General features: G+C 47.8%; 1 pseudogene; it reads right to left on the bottom strand.

The window, feature by feature from the left end:
* Positions 1 to 373: 373 nt before the first annotated feature.
* Positions 374 to 21,077, bottom strand: LOC135532582 (nectin-1-like; annotated as a pseudogene).
* Between the last annotated feature and the right edge of the window lie 669 nt (positions 21,078 to 21,746).

The raw sequence follows: 21,746 nt of genomic DNA, 5'->3' as shown, positions 1-21,746 counted from the left end.
GGAACAGACAACAGGAACAGAACAGAACAGGACAGGAACAGGAACAGGAACAGGAACAGGAACAGGAACAGAACAGGACAGGAACAGGAACAGGAACAGGAACAGGAACAGGAACAGGAACAGGAACAGACAACAGGAACAGGAACAGACAACAGGAATAGACAACAGGAACATGAACATGAACAGGAACAGACAACAGGAACAGGAACAGGAACAGACAACATGAACAGGAACAGGAACAGGAACAGGAACATGAACAGGAACAGGAACACACAACAGGAACAGACAACAGGAACAGGAACATGAACAGGAACAGGAACAGGAACAGGACAGTAAAAAGAAGCGTCATCCCTGTGTGGAGTTTTAAACTTACAGTTTCCACTGGTAGACGGTGACAGGGGGGTTAGCGTCAGTGTTGCAGGTGAGGCTGACGTCCTGACGGTTCAGGTACCAGTTACCATCGAAACCCTCGATCTTCACCTCCGGTTCATCTGTCAGGGGGAGAGAGATGGTGTCAGTACAGTCTTGTCAGATTGGCCATATAGGGTCGACCTGACTGTTACTGTGCTAGCCCAGAATATTTTGTCACAGTACTTCTCCTAAATGGTTCAAGCGACTATGTAACCATGCCAAAACAATTCAACTTAGTCAGGGTCAACTCTGTTTGGCTCAGTACTGTGAAAAGTCCTTATGTCTTCCATTCACGCCATTCACTGTGACTGTCCCAGTACTCGACCCTCTAGAGATCATCACACTACACCACCCTCTAGAGGTCACCACACCACCCTCTAGAGATCACAACACCACCCTCTAGAGATCACCACACCACCCTCTAGAGATCATCACACTACACCACCCTCTAGAGGTCACCACACCACCCTCTAGAGATCACAACACCACCCTCTAGAGATCACCACACCACCCTCTAGAGATCATCACACTACACCACCCTCTAGAGGTCACCACACCACCCTCTAGAGATCACAACACCACCCTCTAGAGATCACCACACCACCCTCTAGGAGGTCACCACACCACCCTCTAGAGATCACAACACCACCCTCTAGAGATCACAACACCACCCTCTAGAGATCACCAAACCACCCTCTAGGAGGTCATCACACCACCCTCTAGAGATCACAACACCACCCTCTAGGAGGTCACCACACCACCCTCTAGGAGGTCACCACACCACTCTCTAGAGATCACCACCCTCTATATGAATTCAAAAACATTGTTAGGTAGGCCATATAAAATCTGTTCTATTTTATGCCTGATTCCATTGTGTTATTTCCCACATTCCGTTTTCTCCTGGTTGTTTTTCTAGGTTTCCGTTTTTCCAATTTTATTTCGGTGTCACTCTCAAAATCACACTTTTTAATAGAAAAACAACAACATTGTAAGTTCTAAGTCCACAAAAATGCTTAAACCACATCCTGAGGCCACTTTTGAAAAATCCCAGTCAATTTATATTTTTGGGTTGAAGCTGCACTTTAATGAACACCTAACAAGAGGCTGTTGTTTAGCAGTGTTAAAGTAATAGTAGAGTTTGCAAAACAAATACCCACTGGATTTATGAAAATAATCATTATATCAGCTACTTTGTAGTTAACATTTAACAGAGAAGGTTTTTGGGAAAGCCTTTCCGTCTGTCAGAAGATGTTTTTATTAGCATCTCGCAACGGCTACACAAAATAAAGGAAAATGCCAGAAAACAATAATTTGGCTAAGTCGTGGATTGACTCATGCGTTACCACCTATATTACGTGGGATGTGCAAATTCACGAGCATCACACTCTTTCTCCGTCCTCCTTGTAAGGACGTTTGACTGCAACCAACCACATTGCACACAAATTGTACAGGGAGGAGGGACAGACTGCGTTTCACTGTAATCGCTGGCTTTGTGACTGACAGGCACCTATCCTAAGAATAGATTGCTAGAAGATGCATATTGTTCATTCTAGCAGGAGAGGGCTCGACGGACGAGTGGATTGAAACGTTTAAATGAACCGTTGCCTGGCTGATAGGATGTGGAAGAAGTAGCCAGCTGAAAATGAGTCGGTAGCCAGATGCTTAGCCGACGGTCGGGTTAACGGGAAAACACTGACTGTGTTATGACAGGACAGCGGTGAACGATGTTCTACATCACCATGCTAGTATACCACATGCAAACCAGAACAGAGCATGACAGAGCAGAACAGAGCAGAACAGAATAGAACAGAGCAGAACAGAATAGAACAGAGCAGAACAGGACAGAGCAGAACAGGACAGAACAGAGCAGAACAGAGCAGAACAGAGCAGAACAGAGCAGAATAGACAGAACAGAGTAGAATAGACAGAACAGAGCAGAACAGAGCAGAATAGAGCAGAATAGACAGAACAGAGTAGAATAGACAGAACAGAGCAGAACAGAGCAGAATAGACAGAACAGAGTAGAATAGACAGAACAGAGCAGAATAGACAGAACAGAGTAGAATAGAGCAGAATAGACAGAACAGAGTAGAATAGACAGAAAGAGTAGAATAGACAGAACAGAGCAGAACAGAGCAGAATAGACAGAACAGAGTAGAATAGACAGAAAGAGTAGAATAGACAGAACAGAGCAGAACAGAGCAGAATAGACAGAACAGAGTAGAATAGACAGAAAGAGTAGAATAGACAGAACAGAGCAGAACAGAGCAGAATAGACAGAACAGAGTAGAATAGACAGAACAGAGCAGAATAGACAGAACAGAGTAGAATAGAGCAGAATAGACAGAACAGAGTAGAATAGAGCAGAATAGACAGAACAGAGTAGAATAGAGCAGAATAGACAGAACAGAGCAGAACAGAGCAGAATAGACAGAACAGAGTAGAATAGACAGAACAGAGTAGAATAGAGCAGAATAGACATAACAGAGTAGAATAGACAGAACAGAGTAGAATAGAGCAGAACAGACAGAACAGAGTATAATAGACAGAACAGAGCAGAACAGACAGAACAGAGCAGTGAATGGTACTAATATGAACTAATGCTATGCTTCCTAAATGACATGCTTCCTATTCCCTATTTAGTCCACTACTTTTGACCAGACCAGTTGTGCACTAAATAGGGAATAGGGTGCTATTTTCAGATGCCCCAGTAATTCAAGTGTGATCGGGATTTCTACTGGACAAGTAGTTTATCTTCAAACTGAACTGTCTTTGACACATTTTGGACTCTGATAGTCTTTCACGTTAAGCTTCTATTGACACTGTGTTTCTCTTAGTAAAGTGTGTTGATTTGTTTATGTGCTGTGAGTGACCTTGTGTAAAGTGTGTTGATGTCCTGTGAGTGCATTTAAAATCAACTCTCCCTTGGGAAACAGGTATTCTAACCTTATTGGGACTACATGGTTAAATAAACAGGTATTCTAACCTCATTGGGACTACATGGTTAAATATAGAGGTATTCTAACCTCATTGGGACTACATGGTATATATAGAGGTATTCTAACCTCATTGGGACTACATGGTTAAATAAACAGGTATTCTAACCTCATTGGGACTACATGGTTAAATAAACAGGTATTCTAACCTCATTGGGACTACATGGTTAAATAAACAGGTATTCTAACCTCATTGGGACTACATGGTTAAATAAACAGGTATTCTAACCTCATTGGGACTACATGGTTAAATATAGAGGCATTCTAACCTCATTGGGACTACATGGTTAAATAAACAGGTATTCTAACCTCATTGGGACTACATGGTTAAATAAACAGGTATTCTAACCTCATTGGGACTACATGGTTAAATAAACAGGTATTCTAACCTCATTGGGACTACATGGTTAAATAAACAGGTATTCCAACCTCAATGGGACAACATGTCCCAAAATATCCCTCTGGGACCAAAACTTTTTCATGAATTGAATGATTGACGTGAAAATAACGGCGATAACTCACATTGCACATTGAGCACGACACTGTCGGTAATCCTCTCATTGCGGTAGGTTACGATGCAGGTGAGTTTCTGTTTGTGTGTCTCTCTGCTCGGCACGACCACATAGTTACTGCGGACGGTTACCGTGCCGTTGCTGTTCTGCGTCTCCTGGAATGTGGCCTCACCCTTCAGCCTCGTTTCCCACTTGATCACGCTCTGAGGCTTCCCATTGGCCGAGAGGCATGTAGCCACAGTCATCTTGCGCTTCTGGGGGCGGGCCACAATGGTAGGCGTGGTCAAGGTCATTCGGGTCAGAGGTCGCGCTGGAAGGAAGAGAGAATAAATTGATTATCAACATCTCAATGCCAACGCCTTTCATTAAAACATTATACATTTACCTGTGAAGTAAATGGTTGTGTGTCTTTTTCTCTCAAGATAATTCCCTTTTAGGTGTTTAAAGATTTATATTTCAATTCAACGTTAATCTTCAGATTGACTGATACATTTATATTTGAAGTTAATGAATCTGAGGTGGAGGAAGGAAAGGTCTTGTGGTGATTTGAATCAAGAAAGGAACCGGGTTGTCCTCTGTCCCTGACGTGCTGAAAGGAACCGTTGTCCTCTGTCCCTGACGTGCTGAAAGGAACCGGTTGTCCCCTGTCCCTGACGTGCTGAAAGGAACGGTTGTCCTCTGTCCCTGACGTGCTGAAAGGAACCGGTTGTCCTCTGTCCCTGACGTGCTGAAAGGAACCGGTTGTCCTCTGTCCCTGACGTGCTGAAAGGAACCGGTTGTCCTCTGTCCCTGATGTGCTGAAAGGAACCGGTTGTCCTCTGTCCCTGACGTGCTGAAAGGAACCGGTTGTCCTCTGTCCCTGACTAGCTGAAAGGAACCGGTTGTCCTCTGTCCCTGATGTGCTGAAAGGAACCGGTTGTCCTCTGTCCCTGACTAGCTGAAAGGAACCGGTTGTCCTCTGTCCCTGATGTGCTGAAAGGAACCGGTTGTCCTCTGTCCCTGGCGTGCTGAAAGGAACCGTTGTTGTCCCTGACCTCTGTCCCTGACGTGCTGAAAGGAACCGTTGTCCTCTGTCCCTGACTAGCTGAAAGGAACCGGTTGTCCTCTGTCCCTGGCGTGCTGAAAGGAACCGGTTGTCCTCTGTCCCTGGCGTGCTGAAAGGAACCGGTTGTCCTCTGTCCCTGGCGTGCTGAAAGGAACCGTTGTCCTCTGTCCCTGACGTGCTGAAAGGAACCGTTGTCCTCTGTCCCTGACGTGCTGAAAGGAACCGGTTGTCCTCTGTCCCTGACGTGCTGAAAGGAACCGGTTGTCCTCTGTCCCTGACGTGCTGAAAGGAACCGGTTGTCCTCTGTCCCTGACGTGCTGAAAGGAACCGGTTGTCCTCTGTCCCTGAAAAGGAACCGTCCTCTCTGCTGAAAGGAACCGGTTGTCCTCTGTCCCTGACGTGCTGAAAGGAACCGGTTGTCCTCTGTCCCTGACGTGCTGAAAGGAACCGGTTGTCCTCTGTCCCTGACGTGCTGAAAGGAACCGGTTGTCCTCTGTCCCTGACGTGCTGAAAGGAACCGGTTGTCCTCTGTCCCGGTTGACGTGCTGAAAGGAACCAGGTTGTCCTCTGTCCCTGGCGTGCTGAAAGGAAACGGTTGTCCTCTGTCCCTGAAGTGCTGAAAGGAACCGGTTGTCCTCTGTCCCTGACGTGCTGAAAGGAACCGGTTGTCCTCTGTCCCTGGACGTGCTGAAAGGAACCGGTTTGTCCTCTGTCCCTGACGTGCTGAAAGGAACCGGTTGTCCTCTATCCCTGGCGTGCTGAAAGGAACCGGTTGTCCTCTGTCCCTAGCGTGCTGAAAGGGAACCGGTTGTCCTCTGTCCCTGACGTGCTGAAAGGAACCGGTTGTCCTCTGTCCCTGACTAGCTGAAAGGAACCGGTTGTCCTCTGTCCCTGACGTGCTGAAAGGAACCGGTTTTCCTCTGTCCCTGACGTGCTGAAAGGAACCGGTTGTCCTCTGTCCCTGACGTGCTGAAAGGAACCGGTTGTCCTCTGTCCCTGACGTGCTGAAAGGAACCGGTTGTCCTCTGTCCCTGACGTGCTGAAAGGAACCGGTTGTCCTCTATCCCTGACGTGCTGAAAGGAACCGGTTGTCCTCTGTCCCTGGCGTGCTGAAAGGAACCGGTTGTCCTCTGTCCCTGGCGTGCTGAAAGGGAACCGGTTGTCCTCTGTCCCTGACGTGCTGAAAGGAACCGGTTGTCCTCTGTCCCTGACGTGCTGAAAGGAACCGGTTGTCCTCTATCCCTGACGTGCTGAAAGGAACCGGTTGTCCTCTGTCCCTGACGTGCTGAAAGGAACCGGTTGTCCTCTGTCCCTGACGTGCTGAAAGGAACCGGTTGTCCTCTGTCCCTGACGTGCTGAAAGGAACCGGTTGTCCTCTGTCCCTGACGTGCTGAAAGTCAATCCCAGTTATCAGGAATCTTCTACAGATGCAGAAGTCTCTTGCATTTCCAAAGGCACAAAGCGATCCAATTGAAATCCTTTGAGGGCTGCCAATTAGTAATTTACTGTTGTTACATCAAAAAGGAGGTTCAGGTAAACAAGAGAGAATGCTCAATCAAACTGCGGGTCTCGATCAGATATGAATAGATAGTTATGATATGAATAGCAGCGTTGTGCAGAGCTGCAGATAGCTATGATATGAAGGGGCCTCTTTGAACACTGTCAGTCGGTTATTGTCACGTAGGTTTCCTGGCATTCACTGACTGTCAGCTGACAAAACACACAGCACACACACTCTCCTCAGGCACCCAATACAACCCAACGAGGGCCCTGTGGTCCCTTGTCAAAAGTAGTGCACTATATTATACTATATATAGTGAATATGTTTCCATTTTGTAAACAGACAAGATGGGGGCTTGGAGATGACAAGGCTGATGGAGCTACAGGGACTGGTCACTACTTAAGACAAGGCTGATGGAGCTACAGGGACTGGTCACTACTTAAGACAAGGCTGATGGAGCTACAGGGACTGTAGAGTCTCTGTCTCTCTCTCTCCCTGTAGAGTCTCTCTCGCTCTCTCTCTCTGTAGTCTCTCTCTCTCTCTGTAGAGTCTCTCTCTCTCTCTCTCTCTCTCTCTCTCTCTCTGTCTGTAGTCTCTCTCTCTCTCTCTCTGTAGAGTCTGTCTCTCTCTCTTTCTCTGTCGAGTCTCTCTCTCTGTAGAGTCTCTCTCTGTAGTCCCTCTCTCTCTCTCTCTCTGTAGTCACTCTATCTGTAGTCTCTCTCCCTCTGTAGTCTATCTCTCTCTATGTCTGTAGTCTCTCTCTGTAGTCTCTCTCTCTCTGTAGTCGCTCTCTCTGTAGTCTCTCCCTCTGTAGTCTCTCTCTGTAGTCTATCTCTTTCTCTCTCTCTGTCTGTAGTCTCTCTCTCTCTCTGTAGTCTCTCTCCCTTTCTTTCTCTGTAGAGTCTCTCTCTCTCTCTGTTGTCTCTATCCCTCTGTAGTCTCTCTCTGTAGTCTCTCTCTCTCTCTGTAGTCTCTCTCTCTGTAGAGTCTGTCGCTCTCTCTCTCACTGCTTCTCACTCTGTCCCAAACAATGGGATAACTCCATAGTCAGAAAATCCTCCGGGGCAGAAACATGCATACTAAATGGGTTTATTGATTTCTCTTTCAGCTGCTTGTATATTTATTTATTTCTACATTCTCCGGTTGCATGAAAGCAATATGTCTGTGTATTTTTGACTGAGTGTTCCTTCTGGGGTAATCTATATGAATAGAATATATCACATCTCCAACACCTTCACAGAAACACAGGCTGGCTGAGTGGCCTGACATGTTTCCCAAGGTTAGAGCCCTGAGTGACCTTATGAATGCACACAAAACCATCCACCGTTGAAGGGTCTTTCTTTTTCAGAAATGTGCTTCCTTATCTCTCTTTTCTACAGCCATTATCTCACATTACTGTAACATTGACTTACGACTAGAATGTCCAGTCATACTGTGTTGTGACTAGCAAGTCCTTACCAAACACGCTGAGGTTTATATCATTTTAACTAGTCCTTACCAAACACGCTGAGGTTTATATCATTTTAACTAGTCCTTACCAAACACGGTGAGGTTTATATCATTTTAACTAGTCCTTACCAAACACGGTGAGGTTTATATCATTTTAACTAGTCCTTACCAAACACGGTGAGGTTTATATCATTTTAACTAGTCCTTACCAAACACGGTGAGGTTTATTTCATTTTAACTAGTCCTTACCAAACACGCTGAGGTTTATTTCATTTTAACTAGTCCTTACCAAACACGCTGAGGTTTATTTCATTTTAACTAGTCCTTACCAAACACGCTGAGGTTTATATCATTTTAACTAGTCCTTACCAAACACGCTGAGGTTTATTTCATTTTAACTAGTCCTTACCAAACACGCTGAGGTTTATTTCATTTTAACTAGTCCTTACCAAACACGGTGAGGTTTATATCATTTTAACTAGTCCTTACCAAACACGGTGAGGTTTATATCATTTTAACTAGTCCTTACCAAACACGCTGAGGTTTATTTCATTTTAACTAGTCCTTACCAAACACGGTGAGGTTTATATCATTTTAACTAGTCCTTACCAAACACAGTGAGGTTTATATCATTTTAACTAGTCCTTACCAAACACGGTGAGGTTTATATCATTTTAACTAGTCCTTAACAAACACGGTGAGGATTATATCATTTTAACTAGTCCTTACCAAACACGGTGAGGTTTATATCATTTTAACGAGTCCTTACCAAACACGGTGAGGTTTATATCATTTTAACTAGTCCTTACCAAACACGGTGAGGTTTATATCATTTTAACTAGTCCTTGCCAAACACAGTGAGGTTTATATCATTTTAACTAGTCCTTACCAAACACAGTGATGTTTATATCATTTTAACTAGTCCTTACCAAACACGGTGAGGTTTATATTGTGTTATCTAGTCCTTACCAAACACAATGAGGTTTATATTGTGGTATCTAGTCCTTACCAAATACAGTGAGGTTTATATTGTGTTATCTAGTCCTTACCAAACACAGTGAGGTTTATATCATTTTAGCAAGTCCTTACCAAACACAGTGAGGTTTATATTGTGTTATCTAGTCCTTACCAAACACAGTGAGGTTTATATTGTGTTATCGAGTCCTTACCAAACACAGTGAGGTTTATATTGTTTTAACTAGTCCTTACCAAACACGGTGAGGTTGACCATGTTCTCTCGGTTCCCAGCAGGGAAGGTGGTGTACTCGCAGATGTATGCAGCCTCATCAGACAGCCTCAGGTTGGAGAACATGATGGTGGTATCCTCCAGAGATGGGGTGCGGTGGCGGACCGCAGCCTGCTTGAAGGTCACCCTCTCCTTGAAGGGCGGGAGCACGGACACCCCAGCGACGGGTTGGCGATGGCACGTTCTGTTTGGTGCCGTTCAGGAACTTCTGCCCGTCACCTGAGAGATCTTGACTGGAGGGTTGGAATTAACGAAGATACAACGCAGCTCCACCTGGGAGCCCCGAAGCCTGACTTAATGGAGTCCATCTGGACACTCTGTCCATCTCCAGCTGAGAGGGAAGGGGAGGGGGAGGAGAGAGGAGAGGAGAGAGGGTGAGAAACAAAAATATAGATATAATCACAATCAACAGGGAAGCCCGGGCCCAAGCAAAGCATTGCAAGTCAACATGAGGTACATGCACAACAAGTCACCAAGTCAATTACAGCCTACTAGGCAATGAATACAGGCACCATCCATCCATACAAACACACACACACACACACACACACACACACACACACACACACACACACACACACACACACACACGCACACACACACACACACACACAATTACACTGAAGTCAGTAGAATACCAGGCAGGTAGCAAGCATGTAGAGAACCTGGGTCACTAAAGTCAGTAGAACGTAGAGAACCTGGGACACTGAAGTCAGTAGAACGTAGAGAACCTGGGTCACTGAAGTCAGTAGAATGTAGAGAAACTGGGTCACTGAAGTCAGTAGAACGTAGAGAACCTGGGTCACTGATGTCAGTAGAATGTAGAGAACCTGGGTCACTGATGTCAGTCGAATACCAGGCAGGTAGCAGGCATGTAGAGAACCTGGGTCACTAAAGTCAGTAGAATGTAGAGAACCTGGGACACTGAAGTCAGTAGAGCATAGAGAACCTGGGACACTGAAGTCAGTAGAATGTAGAGAATCTGGGACACTGAAGTCAGTAGAACGTAGAGAACCTGGGACACTGAAGTCAGTAGAACGTAGAGAACCTGGGTCACTGAAGTCAGTAGAACGTAGAGAACCTGGGTCACTGATGTCAGTAGAATGTAGAGAACCTGGGTCACTGATGTCAGTCGAATACCAGGCAGGTAGCAGGCATGTAGAGAACCTGGGTCACTAAAGTCAGTAGAATGTAGAGAACCTGGGACACTGAAGTCAGTAGAGCATAGAGAACCTGGGACACTGAAGTCAGTAGAATGTAGAGAATCTGGGACACTGAAGTCAGTAGAACGTAGAGAACCTGGGACACTGAAGTCAGTAGAACGTAGAGAACCTGGGTCACTGAAGTCAGTAGAACGTAGAGAACCTGGGTCACTGAAGTCAGTAGAATGTAGAGAACCTGGGTCACTGAAGTCAGTAGAATGTAGAGAACCTGGGACACTGAAGTCAGTAGAGCATAGAGAACCTGGGACACTGAAGTCAGTAGAACGTAGAGAACCTGGGACACTGAAGTCAGTAGAGCATAGAGAACCTGGGTCACTGAAGTCAGTAGAATGTAGAGAACCTGGGTCACTGAAGTCAGTAGAATGTAGAGAACCTGGGACACTGAAGTCAGTAGAATGTAGAGAACCTGGGTCACTGATGTCAGTAGAATGTAGAGAACCTGGGTCACTGAAGTCAGTAGAATGTAGAGAACCTGGGTCACTGAAGTCAGTAGAACGTAGAGAACCTGGGTCACTGAGGTAGCCGTCTTTGTATCTAAGACAATTGTGTAGCCTAGAGCGACTTTCTAGGTTAGCCAGCCAGCTATTGTCGTTCTTTTAAAGTAACGGAACGCAATCAACCTTGCTAGCCAGCCAGCTAGCCCCCGAATAGCAGCACTGTAGAAACTACCACACTCGACGGAACGACTTGATTAGTGTAGTGTCAACATCGCAGCCACTACCAGCTAGCCTACTCCAGCAGTACCGTATCATTTCAATCATTTTAGTCAATAAGATTCTTGCTACGTAAGCTTAACTTTCTGAACATTCGAGACGTGTAGTCCACTTGTCATTCAATCTCCTTTGCATTAGCGTAGCCTCTTCTGTACCCTGTTAACTATGTGTCTATCTATCCCTGTTCTCTCCTCTCTGCACAGACCATACAAACGCTCCACACCGCGTGGCCGCGGCCACCCTAATCTGGTGGTCCCAGCGCGCACGACCCACGTGGAGTTCCTGGTCTCCGGTAGCCTCTGGAACTGCCGATCTGCAGCCAACAAGGCAGAGTTCATCTCAGCCTATGCCTCCCTCCAGTCCCTCGACTTCCTGGCACTGACGGAAACATGGATCACCACAGATAACACTGCTACTCCTACTGCTCTCTCTTCGTCCGCCCACGTGTTCTCGCACACCCCGAGAGCTTCTGGTCAGCGGGGTGGTGGCACCGGGATCCTCATCTCTCCCAAGTGGTCATTCTCTCTCTCTCCCCTTACCCATCTATCTATCGCCTCCTTTGAATTCCATGCTGTCACAATTACCAGCCCTTTCAAGCTTAACATTCTTATCATTTATCGCCCTCCAGGTTCCCTCGAGAGTTCATCAATGAGCTTGATGCCTTGATAAGCTCCCTTTCCTGAGGACGGCTCACCTCTCACAGTCCTGGGCGACTTTAACCTCCCCACGTCTACCTTTGACTCATTCCTCTCTGCCTCCTTCTTTCCACTCCTCTCCTCTTTTGACCTCACCCTCTCACCTTCCCCCTACTCACAAGGCAGGCAATACGCCGACCTCATCTTTACTAGATGCTGTTCTTCCACTAACCTCACTGCAACTCCTCCAAGTCTCCGACCACTACCTTGTATCCTTTTCCCTCTCGCTCTCATCCAACACTTCCCACACTGCCCCTACTCGGATGGTATCGCCGTCCCAACCTTCGCTCTCTCTCCCCGCTACTCTTTCCTCTTCCATCCTATCATCTCTTCCCTCTGCTCATACCTTCTCCAACCTTTCTCCTGACTCTGCCTCCTCAACCCTCCTCTCTTCCCTTTCTGCATCCTTTGACTCTCTATGTCCCCTATCCTCCAGGCCGGCTGCGGTCCTCCCCTCCCGCTCCGTGGCTCGATGACTCATTGCGAGCTCACAGAACAGAGCTCCGGGCAGCCGAGCGGAAATGGAGGAAAACTTCGCCTCCCTGCGGACCTGGCATCCTTTCACTCCCTCCTCTCTACATTTTCCTCCTCTGTCTCTGCTGCTAAAGCCACTTTCTACCACTCTAAATTCCAAGCATCTGCCTCTAACCCTAGGAAGCTCTTTGCCACCTTCTCCTCCCTCCTGAATCCTCCTCCCCCTCCCCCCCTCCTCCCTCTCTGCAGATGACCGTCAACCATTTTGAGAAGAAGGTCGACGACATCCGATCCTCGTTTGCTAAGTCAAACGACACCGCTGGTTCTGCTCACACTGCCCTACCCTGTGCTCTGACCTCTTTCTCCCCCTCTCTCCAGATGAAATCTCGCTTCTTGTGACGGCCGGCCGCCCAACAACCTGCCCGCCTCGACCCTATCCCCTCCTCTCTCCTCCAGACCATTTCCGGGGACCTTCTCCCTTACCTCACCTCGCTCATCAACTCATCCCTGACCGCTGGCTACGTCCTTCCGTCTTCAAGAGAGCGAGAGTTGCACCCCTTCTGAAAAAACCTACACTCGATCCTCCGATGTCAACAACTACAGACCAGTATCCCTTCTTTCTTTTCTCTCCAAAACTCTTGAACGTGCCGTCCTTGGCCAGCTCTCCCACTATCTCTCTCAGAATGACCTTCTTGATCCAAATCAGTCAGGTTTCAAGACTAGTCATTCAACTGAGACTGCTCTTCTCTGCATCACGGAGGCGCTCCGCACTGCTAAAGCTAACTCTCTCTCCTCTGCTCTCATCCTTCTAGACCTATCGGCTGCCTTCGATACTGTGAACCATCAGATCCTCCTCTCCACCCTCTCCGAGTTGGGCATCTCCGGCGCGGCCCACGCTTGATTGCGTCCTACCTGACAGGTCGCTCCTACCAGGTGGCGTGGCGAGAATCTGTCTCCTCGCCACGCGCTCTCACCACTGGTGTCCCCAGGGCTCTGTTCTAGGCCCTCTCCTATTCTCGCTATACACCAAGTCACTTGGCTCTGTCATAACCTCACATGGTCTCTCCTATCATTGCTATGCAGACGACACACAATTAATCTTCTCCTTTCCCCTTCTGATGACCAGGTGGCGAATCGCATCTCTGCATGTCTGGCAGACATATCAGTGTGGATGACGGATCACCACCTCAAGCTGAACCTCGGCAAGACGGAGCTGCTCTTCCTCCCGGGGAAGGACTGCCCGTTCCATGATCTCGCCATCACGGTTGACAACTCCATTGTGTCCTCCTCCCAGAGCGCTAAGAACCTTGGCGTGATCCTGGACAACACCCTGTCGTTCTCAACCAACATCATGGCGGTGGCCCGCTCCTGTAGGTTCATGCTCTACAACATCCGCAGAATACAACCCTGCCTCACACAGGAAGCGGCGCAGGTCCTAATCCAGGCACTTGTCATCTCCCGTCTGGATTACTGCAACTCGCTGTTGGCTGGGCTCCCTGCCTGTGCCATTAAACCCCTACAACTCATCCAGAACGCCGCAGCCCGTCTGGTGTTCAACCTTCCCAAGTTCTCTCACGTCACCCCGCTCCTCCGCTCTCTCCACTGGCTTCCAGTTGAAGCTTGCATCCGCTACAAGACCATGGTGCTTGCCTACGGAGCTGTGGGGAACGGCACCGCAGTACCTCCAGGCTCTGATCAGGCCCTACACCCAAGCAAGGGCACTGCGTTCATCCACCTCTGGCCTGCTCGCCTCCCTACCATTGAGGAAGTACAGTTCCCGCTCAGCCCAGTCAAAACTGTTCGCTGCTCTGGCCCCCAATGGTGGAACAAACTCCTCACGACGCCAGGACAGCGGAGTCAATCACCACCTTCCGGAGACACCTGAAACCCCACCTCTTCAAGGAATACCTAGGATAGGATAAGTAATCCTTCTCACCATCCCCCCCTTAATGATTTAGATGCACTATTGTAAAGTGGCTGTTACACTGATGTCAGAAGGTGAATTCACCAATTTGTAAGTCGCTCTGGATAAGAGCGTCTGCTAAATGACTTAAATGTAATGTAAATGTAAAGTCAGTAGAGCGTAGAGAACCTGGGACACTGAAGTCAGTAGAATGTAGAGAACCTGGGACACTGATGTCAGTAGAATGTAGAGAACCTGGGTCACTGAAGTCAGTAGAATGTAGAGAACCTGGGTCACTGAAGTCAGTAGAATGTAGAGAACCTGGGTCACTGAAGTCAGTAGAATGTAGAGAACCTGGGTCACTGAAGTCAGTAGAATGTAGAGAACCTGGGTCACTGAAGTCAGTAGAATGTAGAGAACCTGGGTCACTGAAGTCAGTAGAATGTAGAGAACCTGGGACACTGAAGTCAGTAGAGCATAGAGAACCTGGGACACTGAAGTCAGTAGAACGTAGAGAACCTGGGACACTGAAGTCAGTAGAGCATAGAGAACCTGGGTCACTGAAGTCAGTAGAATGTAGAGAACCTGGGTCACTGAAGTCAGTAGAATGTAGAGAACCTGGGACACTGAAGTCAGTAGAATGTAGAGAACCTGGGACAATGAAGTCAGTAGAATGTAGAGAACCTGGGTCACTGAAGTCAGTAGAACGTAGAGAACCTGGGTCACTGAAGTCAGTAGAGCGTAGAGAACCTGGGACACTGAAGTCAGTAGAATGTAGAGAACCTGGGAAACTGATGTCAGTAGAATGTAGAGAACCTGGGTCACTGAAGTCAGTAGAATGTAGAGAACCTGCGTCACTGAAGTCAGTAGAATGTAGAGAACCTGGGTCACTGAAGTCAGTAGAATGTAGAGAACCTGGGTCACTGAAGTCAGTAGAATGTAGAGAACCTGGGTCACTGAAGTCAGTAGAATGTAGAGAACCTGGGTCACTGAAGTCAGTAGAATGTAGAGAACCTGGGTCACTGAAGTCAGTAGAATGTAGAGAACCTGGGTCACTGATGTCAGTCGAATACCAGGCAGGTAGCAGGCATGTAGAGAACCTGGGTCACTGAAGTCAGTAGAATGTAGAGAACCTGGGTCACTGAAGTCAGTAGAATGTAGAGAACCTGGGTCACTGAAGTCAGTAGAATGTAGAGAACCTGGGTCACTGAAGTCAGTAGAACGTAGAGAACCTGGGTCACTGAAGTCAGTAGAATGTAGAGAACCTGGGTCACTGATGTCAGTAGAATGTAGAGAACCTGGGTCACTGAAGTCAGTAGAATGTAGAGAACCTGGGTCACTGATGTCAGTAGAATGTAGAGAACCTGGGTCACTGAAGTCAGTAGAATGTAGAGAACCTGGGTCACTGAAGTCAGTAGAATGTAGAGAACCTGGGTCACTGAAGTCAGTAGAATGTAGAGAACCTGGGTCACTGATGTCAGTCGAATACCAAGCAGGTAGCAGGCATGTAGAGAACCTGGGTCACTGAAGTCAGTAGAATGTAGAGAACCTGGGTCACTGAAGTCAGTAGAATGTAGAGAACCTGGGTCACTGAAGTCAGTAGAATGTAGAGAACCTGGGTCACTGAAGTCAGTAGAATGTAGAGAACCTGGGTCACTGAAGTCAGTAGAACGTAGAGAACCTGGGTCACTGATGTCAGTAGAATGTAGAGAACCTGGGTCACTGAAGTCAGTAGAATGTAGATAACCTGGGTCACTGAAGTCAGTAGAACGTAGAGAACCTGGGTCACTGATGTCAGTAGAATGTAGAGAACCTGGGTCACTGAAGTCAGTAGAATGTAGAGAACCTGGGTCACTGAAGTCAGTAGAACGTAGAGAACCTGGGTCACTGATGTCAGTAGAATGTAGATAACCTGGGTCACTGAAGTCAGTAGAATGTAGAGAACCTGGGTCACTGAAGTCAGTAGAATGTAGAGAACCTGGGTCACTGAAGTCAGTAGAATGTAGAGAACCTGGGTCACTGAAGTCAGTAGAATGTAGAGAACCTGGGTCACTGAAGTCAGTAGAATGTAGAGAACCTGGGTCACTGATGTCAGTAGAATACCAGGTAGGTAGCAGGCATGTAGAGAACCTGGGTCACTAAAGTCAGTAGAATGTAGAGAACCTGGGTCACTGAAGTCAGTAGAATGTAGAGAACCTGGGTCACTGATGTCAGTAGAATGTAGAGAACCTGGGTCACTGATGTCAGTAGAATGTAGAGAACCTGGGTCACTGATGTCAGTAGAATGTAGAGAACCTGGGTCACTAAAGTCAGTAGAATGTAGAGAACCTGGGTCACTAAAGTCAGTAGAATGTAGAGAACCTGGGTCACTGAAGTCAGTAGAATGTAGAGAACCTGGGTCACTAAAGTCAGTAGAATGTAGAGAACCTGGGTCACTGAAGTCAGTAGAATGTAGAGAACCTGGGGCACTGATGTCAGTAGAATGTAGAGAACCTGGGTCACTAAAGTCAGTAGAATGTAGAGAACCTGGGTCACTGAAGTCAGTAGAATGTAGAGAACCTGGGTCACTGAAGTCAGTAGAATACTAGGCAGGTAGCAGGCATGTAGAGAACCTGGGTCACTAAAGTCAGTAGAATGTAGAGAACCTGGGACACTGAAGTCAGTAGAATGTAGAGAACCTGGGTCACTGAAGTCAGTAGAATGTAGAGAACCTGGGTCACTAAAGTCAGTAGAATGTAGAGAACCTGGGACACTGAAGTCAGTAGAATCCCAGGCAGGTAGCAGGCATGTAGAGAACCTGGGTCACTAAAGTCAGTAGAATGTAGAGAACCTGGGTCACTGAAGTCAGTAGAATGTAGAGAACATGGGTCACTGAAGTCAGTAGAATGTAGAGAACCTGGGACACTGAAGTCAGTAGAACGTAGAGAACCTGGGTCACTGAAGTCAGTAGAATCCCAGGCAGGTAGCAGGCATGTAGAGAACCTGGGTCACTAAAGTCAGTAGAATGTAGAGAACCTGGGTCACTGAAGTCAGTAGAATGTAGAGAACATGGGTCACTGAAGTCAGTAGAATGTAGAGAACCTGGGACACTGAAGTCAGTAGAACGTAGAGAACCTGGGTCACTGAAGTCAGTAGAATGTAGAGAACCTGGGTCACTGATGTCAGTCGAATACCAAGCAGGTAGCAGGCATGTAGAGAACCTGGGTCACTGAAGTCAGTAGAATGTAGAGAACCTGGGTCACTGAAGTCAGTAGAATGTAGAGAACCTGGGTCACTGAAGTCAGTAGAATGTAGAGAACCTGGGTCACTGAAGTCAGTAGAATGTAGAGAACCTGGGTCACTGAAGTCAGTAGAACGTAGAGAACCTGGGTCACTGATGTCAGTAGAATGTAGAGAACCTGGGTCACTGAAGTCAGTAGAATGTAGATAACCTGGGTCACTGAAGTCAGTAGAACGTAGAGAACCTGGGTCACTGATGTCAGTAGAATGTAGAGAACCTGGGTCACTGAAGTCAGTAGAATGTAGAGAACCTGGGTCACTGAAGTCAGTAGAACGTAGAGAACCTGGGTCACTGATGTCAGTAGAATGTAGATAACCTGGGTCACTGAAGTCAGTAGAATGTAGAGAACCTGGGTCACTGATGTCAGTAGAATGTAGAGAACCTGGGTCACTGAAGTCAGTAGAATGTAGAGAACCTGGGTCACTGAAGTCAGTAGAATGTAGAGAACCTGGGTCACTGATGTCAGTAGAATACCAGGCAGGTAGCAGGCATGTAGAGAAACTGGGACACTAAAGTCAGTAGAATGTAGAGAACCTGGGACACTGAAGTCAGTAGAATGTAGAGAACCTGGGTCACTGAAGTCAGTAGAATGTAGAGAACCTGGGTCACTGAAGTCAGTAGAATGTAGAGAACCTGGGTCACTGAAGTCAGTAGAATGTAGAGAACCTGGGTCACTGAAGTCAGTAGAATGTAGAGAACCTGGGTCACTGAAGTCAGTAGAATGTAGAGAACCTGGGTCACTGAAGTCAGTAGAATGTAGAGAACCTGGGTCACTGAAGTCAGTAGAATGTAGAGAACCTGGGTCACTGATGTCAGTAGAATACCAGGTAGGTAGCAGGCATGTAGAGAACCTGGGTCACTAAAGTCAGTAGAATGTAGAGAACCTGGGTCACTGAAGTCAGTAGAATGTAGAGAACCTGGGTCACTGATGTCAGTAGAATGTAGAGAACCTGGGTCACTGATGTCAGTAGAATGTAGAGAACCTGGGTCACTGATGTCAGTAGAATGTAGAGAACCTGGGTCACTAAAGTCAGTAGAATGTAGAGAACCTGGGTCACTAAAGTCAGTAGAATGTAGAGAACCTGGGTCACTGAAGTCAGTAGAATGTAGAGAACCTGGGTCACTAAAGTCAGTAGAATGTAGAGAACCTGGGTCACTGAAGTCAGTAGAATGTAGAGAACCTGGGGCACTGATGTCAGTAGAATGTAGAGAACCTGGGTCACTAAAGTCAGTAGAATGTAGAGAACCTGGGTCACTGAAGTCAGTAGAATGTAGAGAACCTGGGTCACTGAAGTCAGTAGAATACTAGGCAGGTAGCAGGCATGTAGAGAACCTGGGTCACTAAAGTCAGTAGAATGTAGAGAACCTGGGACACTGAAGTCAGTAGAATGTAGAGAACCTGGGTCACTGAAGTCAGTAGAATGTAGAGAACCTGGGTCACTAAAGTCAGTAGAATGTAGAGAACCTGGGACACTGAAGTCAGTAGAATCCCAGGCAGGTAGCAGGCATGTAGAGAACCTGGGTCACTAAAGTCAGTAGAATGTAGAGAACCTGGGTCACTGAAGTCAGTAGAATGTAGAGAACATGGGTCACTGAAGTCAGTAGAATGTAGAGAACCTGGGACACTGAAGTCAGTAGAACGTAGAGAACCTGGGTCACTGAAGTCAGTAGAATACCAGGCAGGTAGCAGGCATCGGGTAATTATTATTATTTTTTTACAATTTTACAATGATCAGGAAACATCTGCCACAGATAATGCCCCGTTATTCATTACACAAAACAGCAGGCTACATAGAAGCACATCATACAAAACCCTTCCCTCCCTAACACATGAACACCCCCTCTCTCCCCTCTACCGGTATTAGCATCAAAGATTAACAACAACAAAAACGAAACAGAATGACCTTCACATCCAAAACAACTGGACGTCAGGTAGAGTAAGTCCTCTTTATGGACAAGTGTTTTTGATGAGATGGGAGGAGGGGGGGGGGGGCATTGCATCACTAATGAAGGAAAATAAAGGTCAGGGAGAATGAGAAGGGAGAAGGGAGTAGGGAGAAGGGTGTAGGGAGTAGGGAGAAGGGAGTAGAGAGTGGGGAGTAGGGAGTAGGGAGAAGGGTGTAGGGAGTAGGGAGAAGGGAGTAGAGAGTGGGGAGTAGGGAGTAGGGAGAAGGGAGTAGAGAGTGGGGAGTAGGGAGTAGAGAGTGGGGAGTAGGGAGAAGGGAGTAGGGAGAAGGGAGTAGAGAGTGGGGAGTAGGGAGTAGTGAGAAGGGAGTAGAGAGTTGGGAGTAGGGAGAAGGGAGAAGAGAGTGGGGAGTAGGGAGAAGGGAGTAGGGAGTAGAGAGTGGGGAGTAGGGAGTAGGGAGTAGGGAGAAGGGAGTATGGAGTAGATAGTGGGGAGAAGGGAGTATGGAGTAGATAGTGGGGAGAAGGGAGTAGGGAGTAGGGAGAAAGGAGAAGCGAGTAGGGAGAAGGGAGTAGGTAGAAGGGAGTAGGGAGAAGGGAGTAGGGAGTGGGGAGTAGGGAGTAGGGAGAAGGGAGTAGGCAGTTGGGAGAAGGGAGTAGGGAGAAGGGAGTGGGGAGTAGGGAGTAGAGAGTGGGGAGTAGGGAGTAGGGAGAAGGGAGTAGGGAGAAGCGAGTAGGGAGTAGGGTGAAGGGAGTAGGGAGTAGGGAGAAGTGAGTAGGGAGTAGTGAGAAGGGAGTCGGGAGAAGGGAGTAGGGAGAAGGGAGTAGGGAGTTGGGAGAAGGGAGAGGGAGTAGGGAGAAGGAGCCAAATCCTAGACTTTGTTACCCCCCTCTCCTCTCTTCACCCTCTCCTCTCTTCACCCCCTCCTCTCTTCACCCTCTCCTCTCTTCACATCCTCTCTCTACCCTCTCCTCTCTTCACCTCCTCTCTTCACCCTCTCCTCTCTTCACCTCCTCTCCTCAACCCTCCTCTCTTCACCCTCTCCTCTCCTCACCCCTCCTCTCTTCCCCCGTCTCTTCTTCTCTTCTCTCCTCTTCTCTGCTCTCCCCACCCTTTTTCTCTGCTCCCTCCAACCCTTCCACCCATCCACCCCCCATCAAGCTTGTTCTGACTTTAATGAGTTTCAGTCACACATAGTTCAATGGCTGCCAGGAGCCTCTAGTTCTGTGAAGAGAGCACTCTACTACACAACGTGAGTGTTCAAATTAGCCACATTAAAAAGCAAGCAATTAGTAAGTGGAAAGGGCCATCTCCTCTTTTCTCCCCTCTCCTTCATGGCTGCCTGTGAGCGGTTCATTAGGATACTCTAGCCTCTCTGGCTGGTATGGTTTTAACCTATCCGGATGGCTCTGGGCCTCTCACCGAGCCGGGTGGCCATCTCCTCTTTTCTCCCCCCTCCTTCATGGCTGGTATGGTTTTAACCTATCCGGATGGCTCTGGGCCTCTCACCGAGCCGGGTGGCCATCTCCTCTTTTCTCCCCCCTCCTTCATGGCTGGTATGGTTTTAACCTATCCGGATGGCTCTGGGCCTCTCACCGAGCCGGGTGGCCATCTCCTCTTTTCTCCCCCCTCCTTCATGGCTGGTATGGTTTTAACCTATCCGGATGGCTCTGGGCCTCTCACCGAGCCGGGTGGCCATCTCCTCTTTCTCCCCCTCCTTCATGGCTGGTATGGTTTTAACCTATCCGGATGGCTCTGGGCCTCTCACCGAGCCGGGTGGCCATCTCCTCTTTTCTCCCCCCTCCTTCATGGCTGGTATGGTTTTAACCTATCCGGATGGCTCTGGGCCTCTCACCGAGCCGGGTGGCCATCTCTCTCTCTCTCTCTCTCTCTCGCTCTCTCTCTCTCTCTCTCTCTCTCTCTCTCTCTCTCTCTCTCTCTCTCTCCCTCTCGCGCTCTCTCTCTCTCTCTCTCTCTCTCTCTCTCTCTCTCCCTCTCGCTCTCTCTCTCTCTCTCTCTCTCCTCTCTCGCGCTCTCTCTCTCTCTCTCTCTCTCTCTCTCTCTCTCTCTCTCTCTCTCTCTCTCTCTCTCTCTCTCTCTCTCTCTCTCCCTCTCGCGCTCTCTCTCTCTCTCTCTCTCTCTCTCTCTCTCTCTCTCTCTCTCTCTCCCTCCTCTCTCTCTCTCTCTCTCTCTCTCTCTCTCTCTCTCTCTCTCTCTCTCTCTCTCTCTCTCTCTCTCTCTCTCTCGCTCTCTGTCTGTAGTTGGAATGTGGTCTCTGGCTGAAGGATCAGAATGTGTATTCACTACTCAGTGTCTCAAAAAGCTCTCTCAGATCCTCTACTCCTGGATCTATCCTCTCCTCTGGGCTCCTCCTGGATCTATCCTCTCCTCC

The sequence above is a fragment of the Oncorhynchus masou genome, unplaced genomic scaffold (assembly GCF_036934945.1).
Source record: "Oncorhynchus masou masou isolate Uvic2021 unplaced genomic scaffold, UVic_Omas_1.1 unplaced_scaffold_1919, whole genome shotgun sequence".
Classification (NCBI taxonomy): Eukaryota; Metazoa; Chordata; class Actinopteri; order Salmoniformes; family Salmonidae; genus Oncorhynchus; species Oncorhynchus masou.
The sequence above is the reverse complement of the archived record's forward strand: the minus strand, read 5'-3'. Positions and strand labels throughout refer to the sequence as shown.